The sequence below is a fragment of the Aphelocoma coerulescens genome, chromosome 21 (assembly GCF_041296385.1).
Source record: "Aphelocoma coerulescens isolate FSJ_1873_10779 chromosome 21, UR_Acoe_1.0, whole genome shotgun sequence".
NCBI classification, from domain to species: Eukaryota; Metazoa; Chordata; class Aves; order Passeriformes; family Corvidae; genus Aphelocoma; species Aphelocoma coerulescens.
Genome location: NC_091034.1, coordinates 8,252,980 through 8,264,298, shown reverse-complemented (window position 1 = coordinate 8,264,298; position 11,319 = coordinate 8,252,980). Strand labels below are relative to the sequence as shown.

Sequence of the window (11,319 nt, the reverse complement as noted above, 5' to 3'; positions counted from 1 at the left end):
CATTTTATAGGCAAGTCTGTGTTTCTTTGTATTTTGAAGGTAAACCACCAGTAATCTTCCAGTAACTGGTACAGATCATTTCTTAATGCAAATGGAGAGAAGTTAATAACACACAAACCATTGTTTTGTTTCCAAAGAGAGACTCAGCTGAAGGGGCTTATACAACAGTGGGGATCTAATTCAGCCTTCAGTTTTATATATTTCTTTCTGTTTTCATTTGAATACATTGTAGGAGAAGTGACCAGGCATTCAACCTATGCCCAGCCTGCCTGGAGCAACCTTCTCCCTGAGAAAAGAATCCTTCACCCAGTGGACAAGAGAAGGCTTTGGTAAGAGGAATTAAGAGTTAAAAAATTGTATACTACTGAAGATGGAGTGGGAATCTTTTTGCATAGCCTCCCTGGTGATGTGAGTCTGCTGTTGTACCCCTTCACAAGGGAAGCAGCTGAGGTGCAGGACTCTTTCCTTGTCTGGGATATTGCAGTGCACTCCTGGGGAACCCACAAAGGCATCTTCCAGGGGTGGTGGTTCTTTCTGTTAGGGAGGTGTAGCCCAGGCCAGGCTGGGGAGGAAGATGTGGGGAGCATCTGAGGGTAACAAATGTACAGATAGGTGGGTCTGGCCTTGGAAGAAAGGAGAGAGGCATGTCCTGGAGGTTCTCTAAAGACCCCTCAGTGTCCTGATGAAGGAAGAGCTTGAGTTTAAAAAGTTAAAAAAGGTGCTGTGAGAGTAAAATCTCTGCTATGGATCAGCGTGGCAGCATCCTCTGTCCCAGCTGGCTGATCTGGGGGGCCAGGTCAGGAACTTTTGGAGTTGGATTAACTTGTTTTTCCAGGCCCACCTCGGCTGTAACCCCCAGGCTCCTGTTTGGGCTGACAAGCTGGAGCAGGGGTGGGGTGCTGAGGGCCCTGCTGGCTCCTGACAGCCCTGCCTGGCTGCTGCTCTCTGCCTAACGCTGCGCAGTGCTGGGTTAATGAGTCATGGCTCTGCCTGGCTGCAATGGCCTGGACTCTGCCCAGGCTGCTCCCTGAATCAGCAGAATCCCTCAGCCTGGTGTCCTTAGGTTGTACTGGCTCTGCAGAGTGGAGCTGGCAGGGAGCAGGGGCAGCTTTGCTTCCAGGAGCATCCCCACAGCCTCGGATGTGGCTGGAGGGTGATGGTGGCTGGGCCACGTCTGCACAACCATTAACAGCTCCCACTGAGCTGCTGGTGGAGCTGCGAGCTGCAGAACAACAGCTCCTCAAAGACCTTCTCTGGGTGCAATACAGGCAGAACTGGTGCTCAGGGTGTGTGACAAGGGACCACAGAGCAGCCTTAGCAGAATGTTTTGGCTTCTGCTTAAACCTTTGGGTTCAGTCTGTGTGTTTTATCTAAGTTAGATAAGATACGGGGAGGGAACGGTGTAAAGGGAAGAGAACACGCACTAAGTTCATGCTCTCACGTGTGAAATACATTCTGGGTGACACAAAGGTGCTCTTGTGCTCGCTGAGACAGGGCTGCTCTGAAAACCTTGCACTCAAAGCTTAGGATGCTGCTGCTGGACATGTCTGATCCCATTTGGGAGAGAAGAGAGTGGAAAAAGGTGATGAAGGCTCTGTTACTCATTGTTACTGCAAGGGGAAGAACAGAATTTCCTAGAATGTGGAAAGCAAGGGGCTTTTTTCCTTGTCTTCATGTAAAAAGGAAAATTAAATCTAAAAGAAAGGAAGAAGTTTCACTGAATTGTTTAACCCTGCTGGGGGAGAAGGCCCAGGTCTGGGGTACTGTGTGAGCGTGTTTCTCCCTGCACAGAACGTGGAGAAATTCAGTAAGTGATGCTTGGATTGATTCTGTGGCTTCAGCTTGTTTTGATGTGGGGATTTAATATGGCTTAAGCCAGTGATATTAGCCAGGCCCAGTGAGATCCCAAATGAGGATTCACTTGGGTGAGATGAGATGGATTTTCAATATGATGCCTTTTAAGGGGTGGAAGGATACTGTTGCTTTAGGTTTTCTTCATAGTATCCTTACCTGTACCATGTTTTATGGAACTTTTGTGTCTGTATTACCTGGAGCAGGGGATTGAGTGACAGAACAGGGCTGTCCTGCAGATCTTGGGTATTGCAGTGACCTGAAATCCTTCCTGAGTGTTCCCTGTTACATCAGAGAGTGCAGGAAAGTTTGTGGAGAGAAGCTGCTGTGGTTCCTACACATCAGCAATGTGATCCCAGGGCTGCCAGAGTGCTGCTGCCTTATTGCTGTCCCTGCAATAAGATGCAGGGAGCCCGAGTGGCCGTGTCCCTGTGAGCTGAGTGACCAGCTGACCATCAGTGGGGCTTGGGATGCAGTTGTCCTGCAGGCAGAGCTGCTGGCCGCTCTCACAGGACTCTTCCCTTGCCGTTTCTGTGTGATTTTTGCCTGTTTTACTGTTCTACAGAAAGCAGCTGCCCGTGCTGGCTGTGCTGCTCTCAGTTCTGCTCCGTTCTCAGCCGCCTGTGGCTCGGGGCAAAGGTGTTGTCCCATTTCCCAGCCTGAGCTCGGCCCGGGAGCAGCGGCAGTGCTGGGAGGAGCCGCAGCTCCATCAGAGGGGCGGAACTGGACGGGGCTGCTGAGAGAGAGCTCTGAGCAGGTGCCTGCACCTCCCGGAGCCTCTGCTCGGCTGCCCTGCCTCGGGTCAGCCCTGGGAGCACGAAGGTGGGATCACCTGGACCTTCAGATGGACCTCAGGGACTGCTGCCAGCTGGATCAGCTCCTACCACGGCCCTGGAGGGAACTGGTAAATGTCTCTCCTCTCTGGGGAGTGTCAATTCATCTCTTAAGGGAAGTTTCTGCCATGTGGTTAATTAAAGAAAGGCAAACAGGAGTTGTTAAGCTGGTGTCTTGTATTTGGGGAATTAGGATGCTATGGGGAGTTTGGAGGAGAAGAAAGCAACGGGGAAAATACGATAATAACAGTGATTAATAAGCACTGCCAAGAATGAAAGCCCAGAAGCACTTTCTGGATGGCTTGGTGGGATGTTGCAGGAGTTGCAGCAGAAGGTGGGCTAATACAGCACTAACCTGAAAACCTTTGGGGCGACTGACCTGAAACTCAGGACCCACACATTGTAGGATTTGTGTCAAACCAAAGGCAGAATTTATCAAATGTGTTCTCAGCTTAAAAAGGGAAGCCTGTGTGTAAGGTTGAAAGTCAGGGAAACTGAGTGTATTTGGAGAAGCAAGGCCCTTCCTCTCCTACCTGAAGGTTCACAACAGGAAAGATTGATATCTTTGGGGAAAAGGAGAGAAATTGTTCTCATTCTGCCACCACCACGAGTGGCTTGGTCTGGAATAAAGGAATTGTTTAGGTTTAGGCTGACTTTTCTCTGGGATGGCAGTTCATCCTGGTGAGCATAGTGGACCCAGCTCAGACATCACTTCTAATTCCACGGCTTAGAGCTAGAAAGGCTTGATTAGAACAGCCTGAATAAAAGACCCTGGGCATCCTGGTGTAGTTTTGAAGTCAGCCTGGTTTAAAACAGGCAGTTGAAGGAGCTGATTTCAACCCAAATCTTTCTGAGGTGTGAAAACTGTTGCTTTGTCTTTTTCACTCAAACTTTTTCCTCTTGCTGGGTTTCACCCAAACATTTCTCAGATGAAAATTCAGCTTTGTTTTGCCTTGCTGCAGGACTTATTTGAAGCTTTCAGAGGCAGATGATCTGTTTACATCAGATTTTCAGTGGGAGTTGCTCAAATCTTTAGTGAAACTCAGCAATTCTTCAGTTCCCGGCTCAGGGCTTGTGACTGGGTTGGTCAGAGTGTAAAACTCCACTTGGTGACAAGAGGAGGAAGACACAATGCTGGGAATGAACTGAAACAAATGTGCTGAATTAAATGAAGCTTGTGCTATCACATATTTCTGTGCTGACAAAGTGATTGCTGCAGGTCTTACCTGACAGGACCTTTTACCTTTCTTGGAATGCAGAATTTCTGTAACAGGAGAGTATTTCCACCTTCCACACCCCTCAGCTTGTTGTTTTATGGTGATGATTTCTTCATAGGCTAATTCACTGTTACATGATCCACCAGGCAGCTTTTTCCTGCTGCTTTGTCACCCCTACAGTGAGATTTAGCACGAGCTGGCATCCAGCCACCTACCCCAGCAGCTGGGGGTGAGTTGGTGTGATTTGTGCAGGCTGGGGCACCTCTCTCCAGGTAAAGCACCCCAACAGTCAACGTGAAGTAAAACAGGTCATGTTTTCTCTAAAGGGAAAATTGCCTTTTCAGGGCCAAACTGAGTCCTTAAATGGAAAATTCAACTCAATGTGCATGACCATGTAAACTTTGAGCGGCACCTCTTTAAACTGTGCTTGTGAATTTATTTGTTTCCTCCTTTCCTAAACCATTAGGGTTTCTTATAGGTAGCAAGCAGCAGAGGGGAGCTAAAACCATTCGAAAAATTAAAAGCAGGATCATTATCCTGCTGTAAAGATGTTCCCCAAAACATCATTCCCAGTCCCTGTCATGCTTAGTTTTTAGTGGCTCAAAATAAAGTTTTACAGTTCCCAAAACAGCAATTCTGCAGCCTTGTCTTGTCCCCCGAGGAGGAGGACAGATAAAGCAGGATCTTCCTCTTCTGTACCAGATTGTTTTGCTCTCCTATGGCTGTGCTTGTCCCTGACCTGTTAATTGCCTTTGAGATAGTCTGGTTTGTCCTGATCCTGGTGGGAAATGTTGGAGGGATGGTGAGGTCATTGTTGAAACAAGGCAGCTCCTTCCAGAGCGGGACGTGTTTGCAGGACAGGCAGGTGGGTGCTGCTGTCAGGTCTTGATCTGATGTATTGGAATTGCTTGCTTTTTTCCTCAGGGTGAAAAGGTTACAGTCAAGAAGTGATTTTTTTAAATTAATTGGTGCAGTCTCCTGGGAATGGAGCCCTTGTTGTGCCCTCACAGTGCCTGGTGGGTATCGCTGCTCCCTGCTGTCCTGGCTGGTTGGATGGGCACTTGCAGCACTTTGTGTCACCTTTGTCTGCCCCCTTTGGTGTCAGACCGAGGGCAGGAGCTGTTCCCACCACCTGCACTGCCATCCTGTGCCAGAGAAGCCACAGAACTTTGTCGTGATTCTGGCAAGAAACCCAACAGTTTTGGGTTGAATCACTGCGTGTCTTTTGTGAAAACATCTGCTCCCAAACACTGACCATGCTGGGGACTCGGTGAGAGCCAGGAGTTTGGGGGTTTAACATCCCCCTCTTGCCTTTCAGCTGGTGCTCACCCCTTTCTCTGCAGGATGGCAGGGGTCTGGTAACCTGTTGGAAGAGGAAATATTATTTCACTGTGAGCAAAACAGGGTGGCAGCAAAAAAGAACCAAAAGTCTCCGCTCACTCTGTCTTGCTATCCAAACACAAACCAAATTCTGGAGGTTTTGGAATTCAAAACCTGGTGCATTGGGAGGGGGAAAGGAGGCTTAGATGTCTCAGAATCCACAGGTGTGGTGTTGCCAGTGGATCCCTGGCAGGAATCAGAGGCTGGTGAAAGCCACGGGGCTCCTCCTGGGCAGCACCTTTGCACTCAGCTGTTGCACAAGAGGCCCTCGAGCAATCTCCTGCTCCTGAGGCTGTGGGGCAAGAGCAGGGGAGTTCTTTGTCCTCAAGGTTGTCTTCTCACATATTCATGTGTTTCCAGGAACTGAGGGCTGCAGGAATGCTGGATAACCCCATATCTTGTGTACCCCAGGCCGTTCCAATGCATAGCAGCAAAGTCTTTAGCACGAGTGAGTATTGGTGCCTTTCTCCTTCGTGTTCCCAGTGAATTCTCTTTCTGTCCAGCATGTGTGACCCCAGAGCAGAGCTGGGGTCAATGTCTGCAGTGAACACACCGACAGTTTAAACAGGTTTGTATCTTAAACTATTCAGTGTTTGGAAACACTTTGTTGTTCCACTGTCTTGTCTGAGTGGTGCTGTGGGAGACTTGGGCGCTCGTTGAGCTCGGTGTGGGTTACAGAGGACTCAGCTGTGTTTATCTTGTTAATATCGGTAACTTTTAGAGGCCCTAACCAAGATTTGGGGGTAAGGGACGTGACAACTGTTGATTTATGAGTTCGAGCTGCTTCTCCCTTGAAAGCTTTTTCTTCAGTACTGCTGCAGTTGCTTCCCTGACTCTGTTTGTCCCCAGGCTCTGACCTTCTGTGAATGAGAAGAGAGGAGGATTTCACCCCCCCTGCCCCAACTCCCCCCTTGTGAGGTGCCGGCTGTGAGTGTTTCTTTGGCAGTGTCTTAGCTGGTTGTTGTGAGCAATGGTCAAGGAAGCAATCAGCAAGTATACTGCCCTAGAAGTGCTGCACATTGTGGGGCTGCCTCACCTCCCTGCCCTCGGGTGAGGGGATCCGGGGCTGGGATGCTGCCCCATCTGGATCTGTGTGGAGCTGGAGCTGATGTGAGGAGTGCCCCGGGGTGCTGTCACTGCATCGGAGAGGAAGAAAAAGAGAAGATGAACACGCTGCTGCAAGTTTTGTTCTTTCTTTGTCCTTCCCGAATGCCTCTGGAGGGCTCTGTTGCTCCCTGCCCCTGTAGCAGAGCTGTCCTTTTGCTGCTTTGCACTTCTTCTGTTCCAGGTCACTGGTGTGAAATAACTCCAGCGAGGCTTTCAGGGAAGCTGATGTGCATCATGACTGTTTTCCAGCTTGAGGCTCTCATCAGCTTTTCTGTCTCACCTGTGCTAAAACCACAGGCTGTGGGCAGCCCTTTCTCCTGCACAGTGTTCGATTTACAGGGAAAGCTACACCTGAAAAATCCTACAATTTGGCCTATTTTTCAACTACTAAATGTAAGAGGTGCAGTCCATACTTTGGTACTGTAAGTAATGAGAATATTAGAAAAATATCATTGAAAAATTCCATGAAGAGCAGTGCAGAGGCAGCCTCTTTGCACTCTGTGGAAATGCCCTTTCCCAAAGTGCCACCCCTCCCTCCATGCTGGAGTCTGAGCTGGGGGGGTCTTATGATCAGGTCTTAAGTGTAATTTTTGATGTTTGTTGGTGGCATTCTCTGTTTCATTATGAATGTACAATATTAATAACTTTATTTTTCTCCACACAGCCGCAGCATGAAGGAATATCCCATATTAATCCCCTAATTTAAATTTGAAATTAATAACTATCTCAACACTTGGAGCATCCTTTAATCCATTGATTGTTGCTGGCTTGATTCCAGCAGTGTCACTAATTACATTCTGCCTGAAAAAAAATCCTCATTGCTTGTGGCTTTTTTTTGAGAGCTGCTGGCTTGAATTCTTGTGCCATCTCTGCAGCCTGACTACACGTTTTTGTGCTGATGGAACTGTTTAAAATGACTGAGCATCTCTGCTTGCTGCAAGGAAAGCCCCTGGGCTTGCTGAGGGGGAGTACTTGGGGTGGGTGATGTGTGTCTTCAAGAGCTGCCTCTTGTGTTGGTCTGGTTAAAGGGGATTTCAGGCTCCAGGGAGCCCCAAGGAGCCAGGTTGGAGAGGAGCTCAGGTGCCAGAGTCAGCTCTCAGCCCTGGCAGCAGAGCTGGCTGCCTTGGGGGGCCCGGTGCTGTGTTATTGCTCCTCAGCAGAGGGGTGGGAGGCAGGAGAAGGGGGGTACTGACCTACAGCAGCAGCAGTAAAGTCATGATGTTTGGTCTTGCATGATCAGGATAAAATAGGAATTCATTCATACAGCATTTGCTAATTCCAGAGGACTGGGAATAAGTTAAAACTAATTTTAATTCAACATATTTGCAGTTAGTGTATCCAGAGGACTTGGGATAAACTAAAACTAGCTTTAGTTCCGTTTATTTTCAGTTGGTGCAATGATGTGAGGGCACCTTGGGTGGCACTGCCCCCACGCTGGCTTTTATTGTGTGACACATCTGGCTCCTGGAGGAGAGTGGGAGCAGCTGGGATCCGGAGCAGACGGAATGTCTGCACCTCTTTAACTGCCTGCCTGCCTCTCTGCTCGCTTTCCTTGGTAGATACGGAGGGAATGGATTTCCTTGGGGGTGTTTTACTTGGGTCTTCTAAATCTCCTTGAAGAAGGGTGTCTGGAGGGGGCAGCTGCTGAGAGATGGTTCTGAAGGCTCTGAGTGATCATTCTGGAATTTTCTGAGCAGCCCTGGATGTCTCTCAGCAGTGCTGTATCAAAAGCTGTCAGTATTAGTGTCTACCCAAAATGGAAGGGAAGGGGTTAATGAATCAAGGATTAGGTCCTTAATCTGTGCCAGGAGTGCAAGAAATGTGGACTTTTTTTTTTTTTTTTTGTCACATGCTAGAAAAAGCAACAAAGGGCAAGCATGAGGATTTTCACCTCTCTCAGAAGCCTTCCCTTAACCACGCTCCCCGGCTTCCCTTTCAGCTGGTGCAGTGACCCCAAGGACCAGGTGAGGACTTAGGAAAATGGTCCTGTTCTCCTGGAAATGAAGAGCTCAGGTGCTGGTAAAACTCTTGGCTGGCTTTTTTTGAAGATTGTGTTACAATTCCAGAGTTAGGTCCCTGTTTCAGGTTTGCTCACTCCTGGCTGGGGTCTCACACAGACCCCGTGCCCTGCATGGGCACAGCCAGGCTGGGCTCAGGGTCCGTGCCAGGGAAACTTGTGCAGGATGCATTTAATTTTGGATTCCTCTGAGAAGGGTGGGAGTTGGGTGCCTTAACTGTTCTGAGGCTGAGCCCTGAGAAGCTAATGAGTGTAAGAAGCAGTTGTTCTGGCTTCCTTGATTGGAATTAGCTGCATGGTGGTTTGAGAACTAAAACATTAAAGGGTTCTGGTTATTGCAGTACTCATCTGCTTTTTACTTTTTTTTAATGGGTTCAATGAAACTGGACTCAGCTGCTTTTCCCGGCTCCTACTTGAAAGGGCTGTGTGATCTGTGGGAATGGTGCAGGGACGGAACAAGGTGACCAAGGTCCCTTTGCTGCTGCTAGAGGCAGCTGCGTCCATCAGAGGTGGAGAAGAGCTGGTTGGAGCAGGACGGTGGTGCTGGGGAAAACAATCCTTTGCCTGGACCAGCAGTGACCTCTTGTGGGTGGTGAGGCTGGCTGGGGACACGCTGGGGATGCTGGCAGCTGGGACTTGGAGTCAGAGGGTGTTATTCCATCTGTGGCCTTAAAGTGAGTGTGCTAAAGGCAGCTCGGGTCCTCCTGGCTTAGATACCAGAAACAAACAGCTATAAATGGTGCAGTCTTCTCTTCCTCACAGTCTGTGCCCCGAAGCTGGGATGTGAGATGGTGTCTTAATGGTTCAGGAGAAGCCCAGACTCTTCTCCCTGGCGAGCCCAGAGCCGGCCTTTGAGCATTTCAGGGGAGTGAAACAGAGCAAGAGCAGAACTTCTGCTCGTGTGCTTTTCCCACTGAGTGTCTTCATCTCTGATGAAAGTGTCTCACTGATGTGGCACTAAATCCAGGAGAGGAGCGGGCCCTGTGAAGGCACTGCCTGTGATATGCAGAGGTGCTGTGGGGTCTCAGCTCCTAATCATCATTTAAAAGCCCCAAGGCATATGACCAGGTTCCCAGTTAATGGAGAGCTGTGCCTCAGCCCAGCTTCCTACCCAGCTGCAAAGGCAAAGTAAAAACTTCTTTACTTGAAGAAGCCATTAAAGAAAAAAAATTAAAAGGCTGTGTCAGTACATTCTGCCTCACAGTGGAGGTAAATTTATGTAGTTACAGCTCAACCAGCGCTTTATAAGATGCAGAGTGTAGCCTGTGTGTCAGAAAGCTTTTAGTAGTTGGTGGGGTGAATTCAAGTCATTAAAAAAGATTTCCTATGTCTTTTCACCAAATACCACGTTGCTTTATCTCCCTGTGCTGTAAAAAGCATCTGAAGGTGAAATTCTGAAGGGAGAATTTTCATTGTGTGTGTTGCTATATGACAAGCCACTTCCTTAGATTTTTATTCCTGAGCTACAGACAATGCTGCCTTTGAATTGAGATGTGTCTTTGGGCAGTTTCCAAATATTTCTGTTCTCTGGGCAACTGCAGATTCCTTGGGTCTGGAGGGAGGAATGTGTGTTTGGGCAGGGACAGCTGCTCCCCTGCCCCGCGGTGAGGAGGTGACAACACCAAGTGACAGGAATGCGGCAGAGATGCTGAATGCCTTGCACGTGGAGGTGCCGAGAAAATGGAAGGTGATGGGACTCTTCAGTAAGAATTATTTGCCTTTTGTTGCTCAGTTTTGAAGCACAAACTCTGAGTATGCCCTGCTGTTGAGTGGTGACTTCTGTGTGCAAACTTACCACGCTCGAATCCTCTGCCTGTGCTGTTTCTGATGGTTAAGGCAAAGATCCATTTCTCAGTTTTTTATTTCCACAATTTGTGATGACCTGACAAGCCACTATTTTAGAACTGAGGAGAAAGGAGTATCTGAATCACAGCCACAAGTTAGTGGAAATGCAAATTCTGGGTTTATCTTGATTCTCTATCTGGCAAGACTTAAGCTGTGTGGTGGAGCCACATCCATCACCCAAAATAAAACAGCACTCAGCAGCCAGGGTGTTTGCTGACCTGGTGTGTCTGGATGTCTGTGATAGGTGGGTCCTGTGCTATAAAAGTGGGGAAAAGGGAAACCAGGGAACAAGGAAGAAGCCAAGAATGTGCAAGAGCAACAACTGGGAATGCAGCCTTGACAAAGCTTTGTCTCGTGGGGTTTTTTTGAGGGGTCAGATGGTAGCTAAAGAAAGCCTGGAACAATGATAAAGTTAAAAAAGCTATTGGTGTCAGATTGTGTGGGGGGGAGAAATGCAAGTTGCTGCAGCTTCCTTTTTCTATAAAGAACATGCAGAGGGCATCAGGCTCCAAAAGAAATTGCTAAAAAAGCAAAGCCTGCTTGACAGAAATTTAACTGGGTGGTAATTAAGGTACGTTGAAAGAAGATCTTGTTTCCAAAGGAAGCAACTTCAACCAACCGGTGCATCAAGGTGAGCAAGAAGCAGCACAGCAGGCCTAGGTACAGGTGAAGAATTAGTGAAGAGAGTTTTAAAAGGCCCTGAAGTTCTATCCAGTGTCTTCTAGGAAAGGTTTTGGTGTGACTTGTCCCTGGAGCTGCCTCTCTGGAGCAGCAGGAATGTCTTTGGGTGGCACAGGGAGGCAGCTCTAAGATGCTCCATTTGTGAGGTGCTGACCCATGGGCACCCCTTTACGTGCTGTGGCAAAACTGATTTAAATCAACCTGATATAAAGCTCTAAAGGCTTCGTTCAGCACTGGCACCCAACCCAGGGCAGCCAAGGCAGAGCTGTTTGTTAGTGAAATCCTCCTTGAGAACTGGCAGAGCGATTTAAAATGTGGAGAATCCTCTCTGTTTGGAAGATGGGAAGGTGAAACTGAAAGGACACGATGGCCAAAAGTAGTATGAGAA

The 11,319-nt window shown here is 48.4% G+C and overlaps 1 long non-coding RNA gene across 4 annotated transcripts; it reads left to right on the top strand.

Moving 5' to 3' along the window:
* The first annotated feature begins 251 nt into the window (after window positions 1-251).
* LOC138121489 (uncharacterized) lies at window positions 252-7,939 on the top strand. Of its 4 annotated transcripts, none has more exons than XR_011156193.1 (3): window positions 252-329; window positions 5,642-5,729; window positions 6,131-7,939. It is a non-coding gene; the product is annotated as an uncharacterized lncRNA (long non-coding RNA). The 4 variants fall into 4 exon arrangements; XR_011156192.1 differs by lacking the exon at window positions 252-329 and adding an exon at window positions 2,366-2,755; XR_011156195.1 differs by lacking the exon at window positions 252-329 and adding an exon at window positions 4,704-4,766.
* Window positions 7,940-11,319: the final 3,380 nt, after the last annotated feature.